The 23,537-nt window shown below is 36.9% G+C and overlaps 1 protein-coding gene and 1 pseudogene across 2 annotated transcripts in view; one reads left to right on the forward strand and one right to left on the reverse strand.

Annotated features, from left to right (window-relative positions):
* EXOC6B (exocyst complex component 6B) overlaps positions 1-23,537 on the reverse strand; it is a 711,196-nt gene that overhangs the window by 632,857 nt on the left and 54,802 nt on the right. The window lies entirely within an intron of this gene.
* LOC309833707 (general transcription factor IIE subunit 1-like) lies at positions 15,808-17,143 on the forward strand (annotated as a pseudogene). Its single transcript has one exon. The product of its transcript is annotated as a general transcription factor IIE subunit 1-like (transcript).

Consider the following 23,537-nt stretch of genomic DNA (forward strand, 5'->3'; position numbering starts at 1 on the left):
ATAAAAACAGGGTAGAGAAGTTTCAAATGGCACCTAGCCAAAGAGCCTACTAAAACCCAGGTATTGGTTAAATAGCACAGGAAAGTGGAGAAGGGGACCTTGTCACAAAACATCAGTCAAATCAACAACAGACTATTAGGAAATAAACTAACGAAAGCAAGAAAACTCCAAATTAAGGATATGAAGACTGCTCTAACTACTACCATGATAATGTCACACTGTTAGAACAATTAATCAGCATAAGCAACTGAAGACACAAAAGCACTACAAGATATGTTAGTGGCTTCATCTTGGCCTCTGTATCAATTTGCATTAAGTGCAATAAGATTTATTTCTTTGCAGCTTTCAGTGGTGGTCATAAAATCTGACAGCTAAAAGTTGGGTTTCAGATGCTACTGCCAAATAAAAGAAATACTCCATCTACAGCCTGGTGATACTGATTGAATCTAATACGGTTGGTATATACAGGGTTATAATTAACACTGGTAGATTAGCTCCAGTTTCACTGCATGGAATTCAAAGTGTCAAGTTTAACACTTAAACAGGTAAAGCTAGAACAAAATGAAACTACTGATTCACTTACTATCCACCACCATCATAATGTGTCTGAATCTAGTGTATGTTAGTAGAACTCTTCAAGATCCTTTACAAAAGATTTAAGTATTTAATTTAAATAATTGCTCTGAAGAGCTATGAAAATATTGTAAAAGACTGCCTATTAATTGAAGAAATGCTTCAGATTCTCCACACTTAAAATTATCATTATGGTTCCAGTGACAGCGATCATAAAGGTATTCACACAGAAAAACAAACCAATGGGGGACAGGTATTAGAAACACTTAAGTGAATAGTCCTGGTCTCCTTATGCATGTAGATTTAATGTGGGTCTAACAAAATTAGACCAGCCAAGTTTCCCAGAATCACTAAATCAAACTATAATAAATGTGACGTCATTTGTAAATGTGTATGTTGTGTATAGTATGTATGTACCTACATAAGTACACATTATATACACATATATGTATGTTATATAGTGTGTATGCTATATGTATGCATCTGTGATACACACACACATGCATGAAACAAACACACACGCACATACTTTTCTGATTTTCTGAGAAAGAACCAGACTTGCCAACATCACATTCAATTCCTGGTCTAATTTCACACCCCATGGCCATAAATGATCACAATTTAAGACACCTTAAGTCTATAAGCAATGAAGACCCTGAAAGGAGGATGGATAAAAGGTATGAGAATAGTTTCCACCCTAAAACATGATGGAGAACTAAGTAGGCAAAACAGGATAAAGTTCCATGGACAATATGTAAGACCGGATATACCATGAAAAACCTTTCTACTACTAAACTTCTAAAACTGCTGCATTAAGTTTCTAAATCTTTTTTAGTGCGTGGCTAAGCAAAAAAGAAAATAAGGAAAATTTCCAGAGGCTAAAACAAAACTAGAACAGGACTCCAGATTCTACCAATCCCTTATAACCTAATGCTTCTTTTTTTTTTTTTTTTTTTTGCTGTACGCAGGCCTCTCACTGTTGTGGCCTCTCCCGTTGCGGAGCACAGGCTCCGGACGCGCAGGCTCAGCGGCCATGGCTCACGGGCCTAGCCGCTCTGTGGCATGTGGGATCTTCCCAGATCAGGGCACGAACCCGTGTCCCCTGCATCGGCAGGCGGACTCTCAACCACTGCACCACCAGGGAAGCCCCTAATGCTTCTATTTTATAGCTATATAGAGAACAAGAGACAAAACCTAGGGCCCACAAGAGATGGGGAGTCCAATGAGAGGCCTCCAAGTGAATAAAGCCAAGACACCCAAGGGCTACACCCTTAGTGAAAGATGTAGAAAAATTCTTCCCCATAAAAGGTGGCTGAAAGGAAACTTCCTTGTTTTGGGCAGGGAAGCGGGGAGACGTACTCCTGGGATAATTTGAAGCCACAACCTGGCCTTCTCACCCAAAGTGAGGGCCCATGTTCATACTTAATATTACCTGTGTGGTCTGAGATATCTCAAATTGAGAATTTATTTTAAAAGTCTGGTTGTTAGTACCCCAGAAAACTGACTGAAGAAAAGGAAAAGCTTCTCTAGAGGAATACATCTTAACAATAGTTCTAATTATTTTCACAAATAATAACATTCCTTTGAGCTGAACTCAAGTATCGAAAACCATGAAACACACAAGGAAACAAAGCATATAAACAAGAATCAACAAAAACAACAGAATCAGACATGCTTGAAAATAAATATGTATAAATTAAAAATAAATGTGTAATATATTTAAAGAAACATGAGGGAATTACCAAAACAAAAACAGACACACTGGAAAAGATAGAACTTTCTGAATAAAAACTATAATTACTGATATTTAAAAATTTAATAAATGGGAAGGGACAATATTTAACTAGGAAGTATGCGTAAAACTTATACAAAATGCAGCACAGAGACAAAAGATGTAAAATGTCTTAGTCTGTCAGGCTGCTATAACAAAATACCACAGATTGGGTAACATAAACAACAAAAATTTCTCTCTCACAGTTCTGGAGCTGGAAGTCTGAGATCAGGGTGCCAGCATGGTCAGGTGAGGGCCCTCTTCTGGGCAGCTAACTTGTATCCTCACAGGGCAGAAAGGGCAAGCAAACTCTCTGGGGCCTCTTTATAATGGCCCAGAAAACTAATCCTGTCCATGAAGCCTCCACTCTCTTGACATAATCACCCCCAAAGGTCCCATCTCTTAATCCTCTTAATACCATCACCTTGGGGGTTAGGATTTCAACATATGAATATTGATGGGACACAAAACACTCAACCTATAGCAGGAAACAGTAAAGAAAGGTTAAGAACATGGAGAATAGGATGGGTTTAATGGGAGCTCTAGTAAAAAATAACAAACAGCTTCCCTGGTGGCGCAGTGGTTAAGAATCTGCCTGACATCTGCCTGCAGGGAATACGGGTTCAATCCCTGGTCCAGGAAGATCCCACATGACTCAGAGCCACAAAGCCCGTGTGCCACAACTAGTGAGCCTGCACTCTAGAGCCCGCGAGCCACAACTACTGAAATCCGTGCACCTAGAGCCCGTGCTCCACAACAAGGAGAAGCGACTGCAGTGAGAAGCCCGAGCACCGCAACAAATAGTAGTCCCGCTCACCGCAACTAGAGAAAGCCCACATGCAGCAATGAAGACCCAATACAGCCAAAAATTAAATAAATAAATAATTTTAAAAAAAAAACAACAACATGTAATATTCGGAGAAATAGCTGAGGATTTCCCAGAATTGATGAAAGATACAGGAAGTTGTTATCCTCAAAGTAAAAAGACAAACCTATAAGCCTCACCAAAAGAAGTCCCCCAACAGAGGAAGAGCACTCTTCTCTATTCAGCTCTATCTACCAACATTTAGAACTGGCTGCCATTCTCTTTATGACTCAACTACAGTTGTGTGTAGAACCTTATACTGATGGAGCTAATTATACAAATACATGAACCGTTAGCAGCATCCAAACATCTGGTGTGTCTTTTGCCAACTCATTCTTCCACGACTAGAACATTTATTCCAAACTATTGCCATTCTCTTTAAGAGTCCAACCTTGATCCAGCAACTTACTTTTGCCACCTAATTTCATAAAGAAAATACAAGCTTATTAGGCATGAATCTTCTTAATTCCCTGCATTCCAATATACAAGTCTATCTATATCTCTATCTACCCTTACATTTGTGCATTCCTATCTCAATAAAACAGACAACTTACCTTACTTATAAGACTAATCCTATGTTCTAAAAATCTCCTTTCCCCTGTACCCAATCAATACTTTTTTAAATGTCTGTACTTTTCATGTTTTAGCTCTACTGACTTCTTTTTCTTAACAAAACATGTCCCCTCTTAACAAAATAACTTGGCGCTTTTTTGTGTTTTTTAAATGAAGTACTATTAAATTAAAATCTCTCTTCCAATAATTTTAATCTGGTATGCTTTCTCTTTCCCTCTTTCTCCTTTCACAGTTAAGATTCTTAAAAGAGCAGTCTATACTCACTTCCTCCATTTCCTCAAATTGGATTTGCTCTTCGATCCAGTGTAACCTGTTTCTTACCCACATCCCCCCAATGAACCTATTCTTGCTAAGGTCAATAAAAGCCTACTAATTGTCAAATCAAATCATTTACTTGACTCCTCTTTTATATGTGCCATCACTAACCACCTCCTCTTTCTTAAATATCTACTCCCAGGGTTTCTATTACATTCCCCTTCTCAGTCTCCAACAATTCTTCGTCCTTCTGGCCCTCAATACCTGCTTGGACTTCATCTCTTCTCATTCTTCATATTCCCTCGGAGATATCACCAATACTTCAGCTTTCACTGTTAATTAAACATCTTTGGTTCCCAAATCAATAACAAGGCATATCTTTCAAATCCTGTAAACCTGAATATTCAACCACCATTCATCCTCAAATACATCTCAAACAGTGCATGTCAAAAGTTAAAATCATTAACTCTTCTACCCAAACCTGCACATCCCTCCTATATTCACCATCTCAATTGAAACAACCAGAGCCACCCAGTTACCGACACTAGAAATACATAAGTTATCCTTGACGCCTCACTCAACCTCACACCTCCCTCCAACTAATCAATCAATCACTAAGGCCTCCCAATCTAATTCCATAATAGCTTTTCTATGTTTTTCTTCCTCTCTATCCTCCTCTGCTACTGCCTTGCCCTGCGTCATTATCTCTCCTCCAAGCAACTGTTTTCACCTCCCTCTCCTTACTTTCCTAAAAATCCATGTTCGATACTTCTCTCACAGTAATCTTCTTTAAATGAAATATAATCATGAAACACACACACCACACACACACACAAACACACACGCACACCACAATTTAGGATTAAGTCCTGCCTCAGGATCAAGTCCAAAGTCCCTAGCATAGTATGTAAGACCCCATCCATGTACAGATTTATCTCTGAATACTCCCCACACTCACTCTACAACTCTGCTTGAAGTTCCCTGAGTGTGCTATGTAGTCCCTCTGCCTAGAATCTCTTTATTATCACTTTATCTGGGAAATTCCTCCTCATCCTTCAAGATTCAGCTCATAACACACCCCTACTATAAAACCTCCCTTCCTACTACAACTACTATACCCTAATATAGAAACTCCCCTCCTTACAAACTAGGCAGAACCTAAGAAACTGTTCATAAAGCCAGCAAGAATTTAAGCTTGCACTCTCTGGAGACATTTACACCAAATAGGACTGTGAGTCCATTCTTTGAAGATTCATACTGAAGGCTACTTTTCTCCTGCTTACTGATATGCTGATATTAGGCATTTTTTTCCCAAAAGAAGCCAACTTCAACTACATTAAAAACCCGTTACATCAAAAAATCTACAAACAATAAATGCTGGAGAGGGTGTGGAGAAAAAGGAACCCTCTTGCACTGTTGGTGGGAATGTAAATTGATACAGCCACTATGGAGAACAGTATGGAGGTTCCTTAAAAAACTAAAAATAGAATTACCATATGACCCAGCAATCCCACTACTGGGCATATACCCAGAGAAAACCATAATTCAAAAAGAGTCATGTACCAAAATGTTCATTGCAGCTCTATTTACAATAGCCAGGACATGGAAACAACCTAAGTGTCCATCAACAGATGAATGGATAAAGAAGATGTGGCACATATATACAATGGAATATTACTCAGCCATAAAAAGAAACGAAATTGAGTTATTTGTAGTGAGGTGGATGGACCTAGAGTCTGTCATACAGAGTGAAGTAAGTCAGAAAGAGAAAAACAAATACCGTATGCTAACACATATATATGGGATCTAAGAGAAAAAAAAAATGGTCATGAAGAACCTAGGGGCAAGATGGGAATAAAGACACAGACCTACTAGGGAATGGACTTGAGGACACGGGGAGGGGGAAGGGTAAGCTGTGACAAAGTGAGAGTGGCATGGACATATATACACTACCAAACGTAGATAGCTAGTGGGAAGCAGCCGCATAGCACAGGGAGATCAGCTCTGTGCTTTGTGACCACCTAGAGAGGTGGGATAGGGAGGGTGGGAGGGAGGGAGATGCAAGAGGGAAGAGATATGGGGATATATGTATATGTATAACTGATTCACTTTGTTATAAAGCAGAAACTAACACACCATTGTAAAGCAATTATACTCCAATAAAGATGTTTATAAAAAAAAAACCTGTTACAGCATGTAATAGCCTATTTTTAAGAAATATATTTAAAATTCTATTTTAAAAAGATGAAGAGAGAAATTCTGTTAAAACACCTAGACCTATCCTTGATAAGTCATATAAGATAAATGGTACCCCTTTACAGTCACAGTATCCTCATTTACCACCTGTCTCTCATTTTGACACTGTGCAAATCTGAACCATCCTTGAACCTATGAAACCATGTGTAATTTGAGGTAAATTTCACCAGAAGTACTATCATCCTGTTTTGCCTTAAAGTTCTTGAACAAATGCATGATAATAGCCTAGAAATTAATGAGCACCACCACTATTGACATTCACTGATGGAAAGCTGAATTGATACTCTTTTGTTTTGAAATGTTTATTTGTTCATATTGTTGAAAGGGTACTACACTGAGCACTCTACACAGTAATGATTTATTTACATGTCTATATCCCCTACAGGACCATGAGTTCCTCGAGGGTTTACACCTGGAACAATGCCCACCTCCCACAGAGAAGACAAAGCGACAAAGGGCCTAAAGCAGTGCCCAAAAATGTTTCAACATTTAGACTTTCTCCAAAGACAAGCACTAGAGTTAATAATAAACATTCTTGCTTCAAAAGTAAATTCAAGTTCTAGCAGTGCAAATAATTTGTACTTCAGCTAAAATGCTAAATAGAAAAGGAAGGAATTAGAGGAAGAAGGGACTTAGAAGGTTCAAGGAAATCTACTGTAGAAGTGTCTGGGAATAATTTATTTCCCTAGCTCTCCTCAAACCTTCTCTGGAAGCTAGGAAAAGGAAGATGATTAAATTGCAACAAGACCTGGCTCTGAAGGGAACTGGTATTTCTGGCCCTTGTTGCCAATAGAAGGGGAAGGGTGACAGCAGTCCCTAAGGGCTTTTAGAAAAAAATTGCTTCCAGGTGGAAAGTTTTTATGGTACTCTGCAGCCTGGAGCCATTTTTTGCTTTCTTTCTTAACTACTGATGATTAAACCATGGACAATCAGACTGCAACAATGGAAACAGCTCCCAAACATCATGGTTATATGCTCCAAATTACCAAGCTAACTCTCAAAGGAGAGAAAAAAATTTGTTGGCAAAGTCTTTCTTTATTTAAGGGGGAGGGCAGGGTGGAGTCTGTTAAAGATTTTTATTTGGTAGAACATAAAAGTAGTCAAGAATTCTGTACCATAATGATAAACATTAGTCTCATACCCAGACTAGACACCATAATGTACAGTCACAGAGAGCTGAACAAAGGGCAATGCTAAATGCCCTGCTATTTAGCAGAATATTTTCATTATTCTATTTTGACCTGGATCAAGTGTTCTATTAAATGGTTATCACAGGGGTATGCAGAGAAATCCTACCACACATCATATGGAACAGGTAAGTTGATTTATACCTGATCATGGTTTTGAAAAAACTCTGAGGTGCAAGTCTGAGTTTGTAATGATGGCTCAAGAACATGAGGGGGAAAGTTACGTATAGTACCAATTCGTAAGAAAAGCAAAGAAAATTAGAGGCCAATCATTCAACCACCCAGCAACTCAGTCTAGGAAATCTTACTATACCGATATCACCCAGAACATTAAAGGATAAATCCAGCTCAAAATTACAACAGGAAACATAAGCATTTTAAAAATAATGTACCAAGCCCTCTGTTGAACATTTTACATACACTAACTCACTTACTGCTCAAAAATAATCCTACTGGAGTAGTTACCAATATCATCATTTCACACATGAAGCAACCTTTCTGACATTGCCAGTACACAAAAACATCTACCTTCCCCAGGTTGCTACAGTTATATCAAGGAAAAGATGAAAGAAAAAGGATGAGAGGGAAGAAAAGGAAAATGGGACAGAGGAAGATGAGCACAAGAGGGAGGAGGCAGAGGAGAAAATCACCAAAATAATACAAATAATACAAATGGCAAAATGGTTTGAATGGTTCAAATGGTTTGAATAAGGCAATTGTGACTTTCTTCTACTTCTCTAACTTTTTATTTTCTTAAACATGTATTGCTTTTATAATTGAGAAAAGGAAGTGCATTTTTAAAAGTCTAGAATAGTACCTGGTTCATAGTAGATGCTCAATAAAATATTAATTAAAATTAAAAACCAAACAAGAACAAACACTTCAGAGTAACCTGGGGCCTAGTTTTTAATAATTATTCAAAAACAATTATGTAAAAAAATAGAGAAGAATTTCTTCTCACAATCTATCACCTACAAACCCAAGAAGCAATCACCACTGATCAGAATTTGTGTTTTTTTTTTGGTCACGCTGCCGCAGCTTGTGGGATCTAAGTTCCCCGACCAGGGATCGAACCCATGCCCCTCTGCAATGGAAGCATGGAGTCCTAACCAATGGACTGCCAGGGAATTCTGGAATTTTAAAAATTCAGTATCTCTTCTATATTCTAACCTTCTCATTACTGATCATAACTTCAAAATGTATTTAAAACATACATATATTTGACACACTGAAATTTTTTATTCGAAAACTCACACAGCAGTTTCCTAGAGCCCTTCCATAGCAACTATGAACCTCACCAATTAATGTTCTTTCATGATCCTTCAAATGGGAGGGGAAGAGGGGGGCCTCAATGGTTATTTCCATGGAACCTCTGATCTATTACTCAATTTAAGTAACTTGATTTGTGAATTGGAAAAGTAAGCTATTTTCTGTTGTTTCCTATACCACTAACATGATATGCAAAGAACTCCCTACCAATATCATAAAGCTATTTACAAAAAACCCTTCATGTTTTAGATGAAAATAAATGAGGACACACCCCCTCCTCTCACACCATGTTTCCATTAGGAATCATTACTGTGCCTTTTTTTCACAGAAGCATTTGCTTAAGGGCAGTATACACTAGGCCATTTTAAAGATCTCTCTTTAATATGGAAATATAGAAATGTACCAAAAAAAGGAACCTCAGAAATGATTGGCCTTAATTCACAAATACAAGTTCAATTTTTTTTAAACATCTCTATCACATACTTGCGTCTAGCTTCCACTGAAACAGCTCTAGTAAGGGGAAGTTCATTACAAGGCAACCAATCCCATTTCAATAGCTGTTGCAAAGTTCTTATAAAAAATAAAATTTGCCTTCCTATAATTTTCACCAATTATCTTATTTTTGCCCTCAAAGGACCACCAAAAACGAGTCCTTGGTCCCTCCTTTCCCTTCTCCAGACTCAACAATCCAAATTATTCAACTATTCTACATACAGCCTTTCAATTCAGGCTTTTACCCTCTAGACACATTCTAGTAGTCAACATTCTTAAAATGCAACAAAACAGGCAGTGTAGTACAGTAGGCAAGAGCACAGGCTTCAAAGTCAAACTTCCTGGATTCGTCTTGGTTATTAATTTTGTGACCTTGGGAAAGTTATTAAACTTCTCTATAGTTTAGTTTCCACGTCTATAAAATGTAGATAATAATAAAAACCATTTCATACAGTTGCTGTGTAAAGATTAAATGGCATAATGTAAGTAAAGCATTCAAAACAGTACATGGCACACAGAAAGCACACTATAAATATAAGCAATTTTCAGATCAAACATGGTCAAACTAGGAAAATAAGACTCATCTCCTTTAACTTTGTTACTCGGCCTTATTAAAACAGCCTAATGCTTTAGTGTTTCTGGCAGTTATACTGTACATTGAGCTTAAAGTCACATAAAATCTTTTAATTTGTTTTTATAATACATTGCTATATTCATTCAGTTGATAGTCTGAATCTACTACTTACTATCTATTACAATTATAATCCTTTTTCCAGTCTTCTGAGATCTTTTTTTTTTTTTTTGCGGTACACGGGCCTCTCACTGTTGTGGCCTCTCCCGTTGCGGAGCACAGGCTCCGGACGCGCAGGCTCAGCAGCCATGGCTCACGGGCCTAGCCGCTCCGCAGCATATGGGATCTTCCCGGACCGGGATACGAACCCGTGTCCCCTGCATCGGCAGGCAGACTCTCAACCACTGTGCCACCAGGGAAGCCCTGAGATCTTTTGAGACATAATTTTGTCATTAAACCTTCCATGTTCATGTTTTGCTTTGTTAAGTAGGTACATGAATATTTTCACAAAAGAAAACTCAACTATGAGGAAGGGCAGAAACCCAAGCAACTCTAGGACCTAAGAAAGGAGAACCCTGGAAAACACCAGCATATAAGAGATTTTCTGGTTCCATTTTAAGGGGGAAGGAAGAACTGTTAATCACATAAGGTCAAGTAGAGAGCTTGAAAGAGTAAATGTTCAATTTCAAAAAAAAAAAAATCCAAGATACAAAAGAAATCACCAACCCCACTTTCTTTAGCCAAGATTCAGCCCCCCAACTGTGTCCAACTTGGAGAGAACTTGCTATGAGCCAAAGCTTTTAATGTCCCTCTTTTTTGAAGGCACAGTGGAAACAATTCCCTAGAACAAAGGAGTTGTGGCAGCGAGCTCTCTGCTTTTTCAAGTTGGAAGGACAGTTGATTCACACCATGTGTCAGCAAGAAACACCAGTTAGAACCAAGTGAGATAAATTTTAGGGCTCCTGAGCTGTTTAATATTAAACTGTAATAAACCATCTTTACAGCAAATTATTAACAAAATATTTGTTTACCCTCCCGTTTATATGCTTCCTTCCCTTGAAAAGAAATTCTAAGACAATTCATAATTCCAAGGTCACATATGCACCACCAAGAAATCATTTTCAAATGTCAGCATCCAGAACCAATGATCTGGATCATACTCCCAAAACATTGCCCTGGCATATCACAGTCAGCCTTGCTGTACAGTCCTTTGTGTTCCAAGATAGGGCTAGAAATGCTGGTCACTGTCTTTGATTAAGACTTTACTTCTGTCATTAACTCTCTCTACATAGAGTCATTTTAGTATCCACTCTAGTCAATAAATTTACTTTATGCCTAGACCAAGAAATAAAATACATGTTCAACTACATAAATGACACTAAAATGATCTTATTTTTAATACTTTGAAAGATAAAAAAAGATCTGAAACAACCTTGATCTATATGGACTTATATGGAAAAATGGTTCTAAAACAATCAAAATAAAATTTAACAGAATGAGTGATACCAAAACTCACACGATAAAAAAAAAAGACTGGAGACAGACTAGCTTAACATGTTAAGAGACATTTTTCTGAAAACAGAGGTCACTAAAGCCAAATGATTGGTTCAATACAAGGAATTAAGTAATTTACAATGGGTAACTGGGAAAAATTAATTGCCTGCCTTTCAGAAATGACCCTATGATTAAAGTTTGTTATATAATTCGTTAGATATCTACCTGAGGCCTAATGCATATTTTCATTACTTATCTATCATCAATTATATATTATCAGTTAATCTGGCCTAGATCATATGACTTCTTTGGAGAATCTGACACCCTACACAGGTCAATTCTCAGTTAACAAAATGACAATCTAATATGGCCCCAAACATCACTGAAGAAACAAATATTGCTTACCAGTAAATTACTTCTCCATAGGGTTATGTTTAGGTCACTCTCCAAAAGCTATGGAATATGCTTATCACACTTCAGTTCTCCAATCTAAGGAGTAACTTGATTGTTTACTTAATGAGGGGAAATGGGAGTAATTTTCTTAAATGTTCATGATACACTAAACCAGAAGAAATAAACTTTTAAAAGGCAAGAGAAATATGACTACTAAGTAATAAAATAACCAAATAATAAAATAAAATGACCACGGCAAGTTAAACAAAAACTGTTTTCTCAGGCTTCCCTGGTGGCGCAGTGGTTGAGAGTCCACCTGCCGATGCAGGGGACACGGGTTCGTGCCCCGGTCCGGGAAGATCCCACATGCCGCAGAGCGGCTAGGCCCGTGAGCCATGGCCACTGAGCCTGCGCGTCCGGAGCCTGTGCCCCGCAACGGGAGAGGCCACAACAGTGAGAGGCCCGCGTACCAAAAAAAAAAAAAAAAAAAAAAAAAAAAACTGTTTTCTCAGAAACAAGAAAACTGGCTATACCAGGTGGTTTGGACATTTTACCATCATAGGCTCACTTAGTAAGCATTTATTGAGAATTTACTAAAATGAAGACAAGAATGTTTCCCTTTGAGGAAGCACATACTATAATAAGAAACACACAAGGAAACACAATTGAAGGTAATTATAAATCTGTATAGAAATTAATATAATGTTTAAATCTGTACACCTAAATCTGTACAGCATTATAAAAACGTAATGTTTGCTGTGGAATTGGATTAATCAGAAAAGGCTTCTTGGAGTTGCTGAAAAACAGTAAAAAAAAAAAAATGAGGGGAAAAAAAAAACTTAAAAGGATACAGAGGAGGGAAAAAAGAACACAAACAAACGAACAAAACGACTGCAGATTTGTCATCCAAATTATGTAAGCAAGAAGACAATGGAAAGATATCTCCAAAGTGCTGAAGGAAAAATTGTAGACCTAGAATTCTATAGCCAGCAAACATATTCTCCAAAACCTAAGGACAAAGATTTTCTTTTTTTCAGACAAAATCTTAGAGAAGTTGTTTCCAGCATGCCTGCACTACAAGAAACATTAAAGTAAGTTCCTTAGGTGAAAAGAAATAAAATCAGGTCAAAATATGGATATATACAAGGGAATAAAGAGCATAGGAAATGATAAATATAAAGATTTTTATCATTTTTTAAATTTATCTAAAAGATAACTGAAAGTTTAAAGCAAAAATAATAGCAATGAATTGTGGAATTCATAACATATGTAGAAGTAAAATACATGCTAACTATAACTCAAAGGTCAATGGGGGAAATAAAAGTATACTGTTACAAGGATCTTATGTTATATATGAATAGGTATAATATCATTTGAAGGCAAACTGTTGTCTTAATCAGTTCAGGCTGCTATAACAAATTACATAGACTGAGTGGCTTCATAAAAATTTATTTCTCACAGTTCAGTAGGCTGAGAAGTCCAAGATCAAAGCACAGCATATCCAGTGTTTGGTGAGGGCCAGCTTCCTGGTTTACCAGACAGTCATCTTCTCACTGTATCCTCACATTGCAGAGAACAGAGAGAGAGAGAGCAAGCTCTCATGTCTCTTCTTACAAGGGCACAAATCCCTTTCAAGAGGGCTCCACTCTCATGACTTCCTCATGAATTAATTAACTCCCAAAGGCCCCACCTCCTAATATCATCACATTGGCAGGGGGAGTGGGGGGGAAGGGTAAGGTATCAACATATGAATTTTGAAGGGACACAAAACATTCAGGCAATAGGAAATGTAATAAGTTAAAGATGCATATTGTAAACCGTACAGCAACCACTAAAATATATATATAACAAAAAGGTATACTGAATAAGACAACAGTGGGGGAAAATTGAATCCTAAAATATATTCAGTTAATCTAATTTAGTTAAGGAAAGTAAGAAAAGAGAAAAAAAGGGACAAAGAACAGATAGGACAAATGAATAATAAATAACAAGATAACAGACTTAAACCTAGTCAAATAGGTAATTATATTAATGTAAATGATTTCCTCTTTTCCTGCTTTCTTTTTAATTAATTAAGTATAATTCCATTTCCCCCTTCCCATCTTTTGAGCTATTATTGTGATTCCTTTTGTGGTGCCTTGCTGTAGTTTTGTTGCTTGTGTTTACCCTGCTTGAGGATCTTTAAGCTTCTTGGATTTCCATTTTAATATTCCAGAGAAAACCACTTGGAGCTTTTTAAAATGTTTCTGGTCTTAATTTTGTGGAGGTAAGCCCATATCTGTAAAACATATAATAATATTGCTTTTTTTTAATCAGTTTAGATATTGTCTTTCTGCTATAATCAGAGCAGATTTACCTCATCATACCATATCATTCCCCCTCCCTCTCCTCTCAACATACTTATACCACTTTTAGTTTTTCTAAAGGTTATTTTTGTAATTTAATATACTATGCTTAATATTGTACTTTTATTTCTTAATAATATACTTATGCTTTTATTTCTTACATCATCATCTATGACTACCTTGACCCCCTAATTGTGCAAAGTGAGGCATTAGCTCCCCTTTACTTTCTCTTCATTTGTTTTCCTCACTTTCTTCCAACTGTTGAAGTGAATTTTACATTGACTGGGTTGGGTTAATAACATATATATTCTGTTCCAGAATCATAATTGTCTTTTATGGTTTACCAGTACTTTGTCTTTAAAACCAATAAACAACATTTGTATTAGTTTAACTATATAAATATTCTTCACTTTTAAGCCAGGTTGTATACTAAGATTACCATTCCTTTCTTATGGGAATCTCCCCCCCTTTTTCTGGAAAACTCTCTCTTGATGCTCCCATTTCACCTGCTCCAATCTGAACTGACACCTATCCAGGCTTTCTGCATACCTATTTTTGATGTTCTTTCTTGGTTGACTTACAGAGCTGCTAAGATGATCAGAAATTAAGGGAACAAAATGCTGGAGACCAGGGGAAGAATGAGAAGGGGTGTGCCAACATTCTTTAGTCACTTTTTCCCAAGATATTTGCCAAGTCTGCACACAAGAGGCTAAGTTTCCAGTGTAGGAATCAAGCAGAAGAGGTAGAGAAATCAGCTTTTGACAGTTTTGTGGCACTGAAGTGACATAAATTAGAGACAAGAGGTAAAGATCCTAGAGAGGAAAAATGGTGAAAAACACAACACTCTTCTGTTTTTCCCTCAATACATGCGCTGAATTCTTAACCTACAGCGGGCAAGAGGCTAAGACGACAAGCATAGAAGCAGAACAGAGTTTTAGGTAGTCTTGAGGTATGGAGTAAAGATTAGAATGCAGTGTCCACCTGAGGAAAGGGGCCCTAATCATCACTCCAACGCTGTTTGGAAAATGTGAAGGACTATAGCAAAAGGCAGTACTGAACCAGAGATAGCCATAGCTCTGACCCTGACTGGATTCAGATCACTGCCACTCTATCCACCTTACCGAAAAAGACGGGGTTGGGGGGAGTTTAACCTTCTCTTACGGAAAAGAAGGTTACCCAGAACCTCCAAGAGTTTTTTATCTCCATGCAGTCCAAAATTACCAAGCATGCCAAGGGGGAGGACCATATAACTGAAAATCAAGATCCACAGATGACACAGATATTGAAATTATGAGAAAAGGACTTTGAAATGTCTATGATTAATATGATAAAAAAAATAAAAGGAAAAAGAACAAAATAGACAGAAAGATGGAAAATTCACCAGAGCCTTGAAATCTATGCTATTTAAAAATTGAGAAAATTCAGAAGTGAAAATGTTATTTTTAAAATTAAGAGCTCCATAGATAGTTTATCAGCAAGAGGAGATTAGTGAAGATAAACTAATAGAAATTATCCAGATTAAAGCATAAAGAGGAAAGTAGCACGTGGTTTCTAAAGCTGGTCGCAGGAATAGGGCGTTCTCTTTGTCGCACAAGTGGCACGGCTCGTTTAAGCCAGTAGTGGAGGCACTGAGGGAAGCTGCAGTGGGAGTGTTCAAGGATTCACTCTGGGTCCCCTAAGGTGTTTCAGGCAAAGGTAACAGGCTAAATGATGTGGCACAGGGCCCTCCCCATGCAGGATGTGCTTTGGTCAGTACATTTAAAGTTGAAGTTTGCTGCTAAAGATGGCAGATCCAGATGTCCTCACCGAGGTTCCTGCAGCATTGAAGCAGTTAGCCAAGTATGTGATCCGGGGGTTTTATGGCATTGAGCATGCTTTGGCCTTGGACATCTTGATCTGAAACCTCTGTGTGAAAGAGGAGGACATGCTGGAGCTGCTCAAGTTTGATCAGAAGCAACTTCGATCACTCTTGAATAATTTAAAGGGAGACAAATTCATCAAGTGCAGAATGAGGGTGGAAACTGCTGCAGATGGGAAAACCACTCACCACAACTACTACTTTATCAATTATTGTACTCTTGTTTATGTGGTAAAATATAAATTGGACCACATGAGAAGGAGGATTGAAACTGATGAGAGAGATTCCACCAACCGGGCCTCCTTCAAATGTCCCATCTGCAGGGGTACTTTTACAGATTTAGAAGATAATCAGCTCTTTGATCCCATGACAGGTACTTTCCGCTATATTTTCTGCCACACAGAGGTCAAAGAAGATGAATCAGCAATGCCCAAAAAAGATGCACACACACTTTTGGCAAGGTTTAATGAACAAACTGAGCCCATTTATGCTTTGCTTTGAGAGACAGAGGATGTGAACTTGGCCTATGAAATACTTGAGCCAGAACCCACAGGAATACCAGCCCTGAAACAGAGCAAGGACCGTGCAGCAACTGCGGCTGCAGCTGCTGGCCTGGCAGGTGGGCACCACCAGGAAGCATGGGCCACCAAGGTCTGTCTTATGAGTACTTATACACTCAGAATGTTGTCATTAACATGGATGACCAAGACAATCTTCATCGAGCCTCACTGGAGGGAAAATCTGCCAAAGAGAGAACTATTTGGTTAAGAGAGAGCACTATCGAAGGAGCACATAGTTCTGAAGAGATGAAGGAAGGTGGCTTAGATATAGACTCGTTTCAGGAGCGTGAGGAAGGCCGTGCGGGGCCAGATGATAACGAGGAGGTCATGCGAGCACTGCTCATTCATGAGAAGAAGACCCCCTCTGCCACAGCAGGCTCAGTGGGGGCAGCTGCTCCTGTGACCACTGCCAATGGCAGTGACTCTGAGAGTGAGACCAGTGAGTGAGACAATGACTCTCCACCCTGTGCGGCAGCTGTGGCTGCACATCATGGGGAAGAGGATGAGGAGGAGGATGAATTTGAGGAAGGAGCAGATGACCCCATTGTCATGGTGGCTGGCCGTCCGTTCTCCTACAGCGAAGTGAGCCAGAAGCCAGAGCTGGTGGCCCAAATGACACCAGATGAAAAGGAAGCGTACATAGCAATGAGACAACGCATGTTTGAGGACCTCTTTGACTGAGCTTTCCCTACCTTTTCCTCCCTTCTCTAATGCTCATTTCAAAAAGAAATTCCCTACCTTTGAAGAAAGTGTTTAGTGGCTTTCTGCCCCTCTTGATGTAAATCAACTGTTAATCTTGTGCAAAGAGTAATGGGAGAGAAAGTTTGATTTTTATGCCAGAAACTTCCCCACAATGTAGGTAGCATTCCCTTTCCTATTACTACAGTATTAATATTTTGCTGTATTTCCTTATCTAATTTTTTTCCTTTCCCTTTTAAGACACATTTTCTCCCTTCTGAAATGAGTGCGAGAAGTCTAAAGGTAAATTCTTCATGTCTGCCTGTAGAAGCTCACTTTGATAGGTTACAGTAATTCACTGACCACATCCTTCTTATATATTCTGACCAAGCATTCCAAACAGCTCCTGATATTGCTGCCAACCAAGCAGCTTGGCAACAGGCAAATCATTGATGAAGGAAAAAAAAAAATCTTAAGACTTCATATTGCTTCACAGTTTAGGATGGAGTCAATATGTAAGGGGAGGTGGGAGTGTCTGTGGAAGAAGGATGGTTATGTGTAAATCTCAAGATTAATACTTATACCAAAATTGGTGTCTTTAGAACTGACTTGACTGACAGATATTGTTTTGCTTAATGCCTTTTGGTTTGTATGTTGGATAATAGAAAACAGAAAGTGTGTTTGGTAAGCCCTTAGGAAGAAATTAGAGAAAAAACAGGGACTTAGGACGAGGAGTCCATGTAAAGGGTTGAAGAGTGGAGAGTACTGGGAACAGTACCTTTTAACACTGTCTGAGTTTGTGCTGACTTGGAAATCCTTTATATAAAGCTGAGACTGGTCCCCTTCTTCAGTTCTTCCACAGTGCTATAATTGTTTAAAGAGGCCATTCCAGCAGAAATCAGCATATGACAATTGATTACTCCTCTCTCTTTTTTTTTCTCTCAAATTATTGAAGGCCTTGTCTCTTCTGATTCTTGTCAGGCATGGTACTTTAGAGTTCATCCAGTATATCGCTGAGCATTGTAACCTCAAGGAAAATGCTTTATTTTTGGTTCTGATATGCAGCATGGTATTATTCCTTAAGGCAGAACTTTAAAGAACTTTCATACAAGGGTCTACAACAATTGTATTTTTATAATATTTCCCTTGCATTGTCATTTTAAGTATTTATCATTTTATAGTACATGTGTAAAGTTAAGATAGATTTTAAACATCTGAGCCTTGTATAAAGTAATGATTCATTTACCTGGGTTGTATTATGACTGAATATTGACAATAAGTCTATTTTATACTGACTGAAATTTGTTAATCTAGCTCTGTAACACCTTGGAGCATAATTAAAATGAATACTCTTCCCATTTAAAAAAAAGCATAAAGAGGAAAATAAAAATATATAAAATACAGAAGACTATAAAAAATATGAAATATATGGGATAGAGTCAAAATGCCTACCCCAACAGTTCTCAAACTGTTTGGCTTAAGGATATTTTCATACTCTTAAAAAATATGGATCTCCCCAAGAACTTTTGTATATGTGGTTATATTTATTGACATTTATCACATTAAAAATTAAAGCTGAATAAAAATTTAAACATAAGAATACACAAGCATATATTACATTAGCCATTAAAACAACGACTGTCTTCACATATCATATAGCCTCTGGCGTACTTCACTATATTCTCCTGCAAGAATGTGAGTAAAAGAAGAAAGCAATATCTTAGTGTTACTAGGAAAATAGTTTTAAATTTGTGACTCTGCAGAAAGAGGTCTAGTCTTTCTATAATGGGGAAATGGCAATATTTAAACATCAGAGTCAACTATTTCCCAAAACTAATGAAAGACATCAATCCACAGTTTCAAGCTCTACAAACCCGACAGGATAAATACAATGAAAACTATACGTAAGCACCTCATAGTAAAACTGCAGAAAAACAAAACCATAGTAAAAAATATTAAAGGAACAACATTAAGATTAAGAGCTAACTTTTTAACAGGAAATATATGTCAAATAACAATTGAATTACATACAGTAAAGTGCTGAAAAAAAATAAACTGCCAGCCTAGAATCCTAAAACTAGTTTAAAAAAAAAAAGTCCCTTAAAAATTAAGGCAGGCAATGTAAAATGGTACATCCACTACAGAAAACAATTTGGCAGTTCCTCAAAAAATTAAAAATAATTTACCATATAATCCAGCAATTCTACTTCTGGGTACATACCCAAAAAAAGTGAAATCAGGGACTCAAAGAAATATTTACACATCTACGTTCATAGCAGCATTATTCACAACAGCCAAAAGGAGGAAGCAATTCAAATGTTCATCGAAGGATGAATGGATAAACAAAATGTGGTACACATACAATGGAATATTATTCAGCCTTTAAAAAAGAAGGAAATTGTGACACAGGCTACAACATGGATGAACCCTGAAGACATTATCCTAAGTGAAATAAGCCAGTCACAAAAGGACAAATACTGTATGACTCCACATATATGAAGTACTCAGAAGCGTCAGATTTATAGAGACAGGAAGTAGAATAGTGGCTGCCAGGAGAAGGGAAAGGGGAGAATGAGGAGTTATTGTTTAATGGGCACAGAATTTCAGTTTGGGAACATGACGAAAATTCTGAAGATGGATGATGGTGATGATTGCACAATAATGTGAATATACTTAATGCCATTAAACTATACACTTAAAGATGGTTAAAATGGTAAATTTTGTTATGTATATTTTACGACAATTTCAAAAAATTAAGGTAAAATAAAGACACTTTTCATACAAACAAGCAAAAAAATGAGAGAATGTGTCAGTATTAGGCTTGCATTCAAAGAAATGCTAAAGAGAGTTCTTCATGCAAAAAGAAAGTAATCTCAGAATAAAGCACAGAAATGTAGGAAACCAAAAAGGGGTAAACATAAATGAATGCTGACTCTACAAAATAATAATGTCTTGGGGGCACTAAATGACATGTAAAATTAAAATTCATGACAGCAATAGATTAACAGATGGGAAAGGGTAAATGAAAATGAAGTGTTATATGGTCCTAGTAGTATCAAGGAAATGATAAAAGAATTAATTTATATTATACTTTAATGAGTCAAAGATGCATGTGGTAATCCTTAGAGTAATTCCTATAGATTAGAAAAAGAAGAACCAAAAGACAGCAAAAGAAAAAAAACAGTCAATAATCAGGAAAAGAAAATCTAGCAGCCATCAGACCTTTCTACAACACCGAACACCAGAAGACAATACTCAGGGAAACAAAATACGAGTCAAAGTTTTAAGTTCAATGAAGCTGTCCTTTGAATGTACAGTCTACAGAGCAGCCATTCTGAATATACAAGAACTCAAAAATTATTGTTTATATAAGTCCATCTGAAGGTAACTGGTAGAGAAAAACTCCAACCAAACTAAATAACAAGAGAAACGTCAACAAAAAAGACTGGAAGTAATAAGGGAACATATTTAACTGCAACTCTAAGACAAAAAGATCAGATTAAGAGTGACAAAATATGGTATATAAAAATAGTATGTGGGCTTCCCTGGTGGTGCAGTGGTTTAGAGTCCGCCTGCTGATGCAGGGGACACGGGTTCATGTCCCGGTCCAGGAAGATCCCACATGCCGCGGAGCATGGGCCCGTGAGCCATGGCCGCTGAGCCTGTGCGTCCAGAGCCTGTGCTCCGCAACGGGAGAGGCCACAGCAGTGAGAGGCCTGCGTACCGCAAAAAAAAAAGAAAGAAAAAAAAAATAGTATGTGATAACACAACATTGTAAATCAACTATACTCTAATAAAAATTTTTTAAATAGTATATAAAAATTATACAACTAATAAAAAGAAGAGAGAAAAGATAGAAAGTAGTATAAGCTGGTGATGCTTCATATCTCATAACTGGGAGTCAAAGCTAAGCAAATCAGGTACAAGTCTACAATTCCTAATCTAAAACCCTTGGGGTTTAGTTTAGTAACATTAGTAACTCTGCAGCAAATGTAGGAATATTCACACAAGTGGGAAATATAAAGACTATCACTATCTCACAGCAACTCACATCAAGTTTTGTTGCCAAATGAATTCAGACAGCTTTTGACGACAAATGGTTTCAGAGCCTTTGGAATTTTCATATTGCAAATGAGAGATTATGGGCTAGCAGAATTCTAAACATTTTAAGACTATAAAGTAAAACACTAACATAATATTATTGACTAATACTTGTGGTCACAGAAAAGAGAGGGAAAGAAAATACAGGAAATTCTACTGTTTCTGTCAGATGAGGAACCAATAAATACTATCTTCAAAAAAAGGGGGGGGAAGGGGAGACTGAGGATACAATTCAAAGGAACCACAAGAACAAAAATATAATTTTTAAAAAATTATAAGACAAAACAGATCATGAGATCTTCACAGTAGTATCTTCCTCCACCCCCCCAAAACAATCCTTTTAGTTGATACTAAATTATTTTTAAATGATGACTACAGTGATCCAAATTCCCAACTTGTACTTGCAGAATAAACTGCTGATGAGCATAAAAGTCACTAGGGGGCAGCAGAGCACAAGGAGTGTCCTCTGAAAAGCAGTGAAAACTCCAAAGGACTTACATAGCCAGGTATCCACTGCTCAAAACCTCTCAGTCATTCACAAGCACAAAAAGACACTCACCAATTAATCTGTAAAATCCACTTCTAAGAGATTCATTATATTACTTCATAATTTTTTAATTTTTATTTTGAAATAACTTCACATTGTACAAATAATAGAGAACTCCTATTTAGCCGTTATACAGAATTCACCAATTTGTAATGTTTTTGCCACATTTGTTTTAACACTTTCTCTTCTACATATATGTACATGTATGTTTAGAATATGTTGCATGTATTATACCCTTAAAACTACAATGTGTATTTCCTATCTTACCTAACTATAATACAATTATCAAATTCAAAAAATTTACATTGATACAATTATAATCTAATCCATAGTCCATATTCCAGTCCTGTCAACTGTCCCAATAATGTTCTTTAGAGTGTTTTCATTTCCTCCTGGAGAGTATCCGGCCCAGTACCATGTATTACATTCAACTGTCATGTTTCTTCAGTTTCCTTTCATCTAAACTATCAGCTCTCCAGCATTTTAAACACAATTTTTAATTTTTATACTATTAAATATTAAGAACCCTAAAGAACTTTTGTTTACATTGATTTATATATATCAATATTTACTATATTAGAAATTAAAACTGAAAATTAGAAAATATTAATTCATTAATATTAAAACCCAATAATATTTACATGTTAAAGAATATATTTTATGAAAAATAATTTTATATTCTGAAATAAACAAATAAAAAATAGTTGGAAGAGTCTTTTGCATTTGTGCAAATATCTTTAATGTCTGCAGAAGATATCTGGACTCTATAACCACTTCTACATTAAATCTATTAAAATGTGGGGTTTTGGTTACAGTACATAAAGAAAACCCAGCCTTGCACATATGTAGTTGGAAAGGGGAGAAAGTACTTTTAAGCCTTTTCAGAAAACTTTATATACATACACACACACACACACACACACACACAAATTTATGATACAACCCCAAAACTTGATGAGTTCTAGATTAAAATTCATTGGTCTATCTTATACTTCAAATGAATCTTTTACCCATGTATGATTTTGTAACATCAGGTATTGTTCATTTGAAAAATACTGGTTCGCTGGGTTTCGCAGGTTTTGCAAATGTTGATATATTTCATTATACAATTCAAAAAATCACATTCATTATATCACCACTCAGTCCCATAAGAAAAGTTTATAAGTACTGGCAATCTTAAGAGGGCGACAGGCTACATCTGAAAATATAAACAGGCAGCAACAGTAAATTCCACACAAGTAGTGCAAATAACAAATCGGTCATTCTGCAGAGCACAATAATAAAAACAGACTTAAAATCTAGTCATAATATGATTCATACTAGTAATGAAAAAACTGTCATTTTATATATTGATAAAGAGTCCCTGGTTGATCTTTAGTCTGTTTATACCAAAAAGTCATCTTTTCAATTCAGGAAAGGGATATACAAATTTCAATAACCAACACGTTCAGCCATTCATGGGTATTAGTCATCTCCTATTCCTTCTGAACACATCACATCTTTGGGTTAAAGGCTAGCATGCTCAAGCAAAGGTTTTCCAAAAATGCCATGTTTCAGAGGAAAGTTAAGATCACCAAAGAACTCCAAAGTTTATTTCCTTTAGGTTTGTCAGTTTTCTAAAAGGTGTTAAAGTTCAAAAATATAATAAAGAAAACAAACAGTTTAGTGAAGAAAGCAAGATACAAAGTCCATAAGTATCTATCCATATATTAACACAATATATATATAGTGCACGTGTACATTAATAAT

Source organism: Grampus griseus, assembly GCF_964374135.1.
Source record: "Grampus griseus genome assembly, chromosome: 15".
Taxonomy (NCBI): domain Eukaryota; kingdom Metazoa; phylum Chordata; class Mammalia; order Artiodactyla; family Delphinidae; genus Grampus; species Grampus griseus.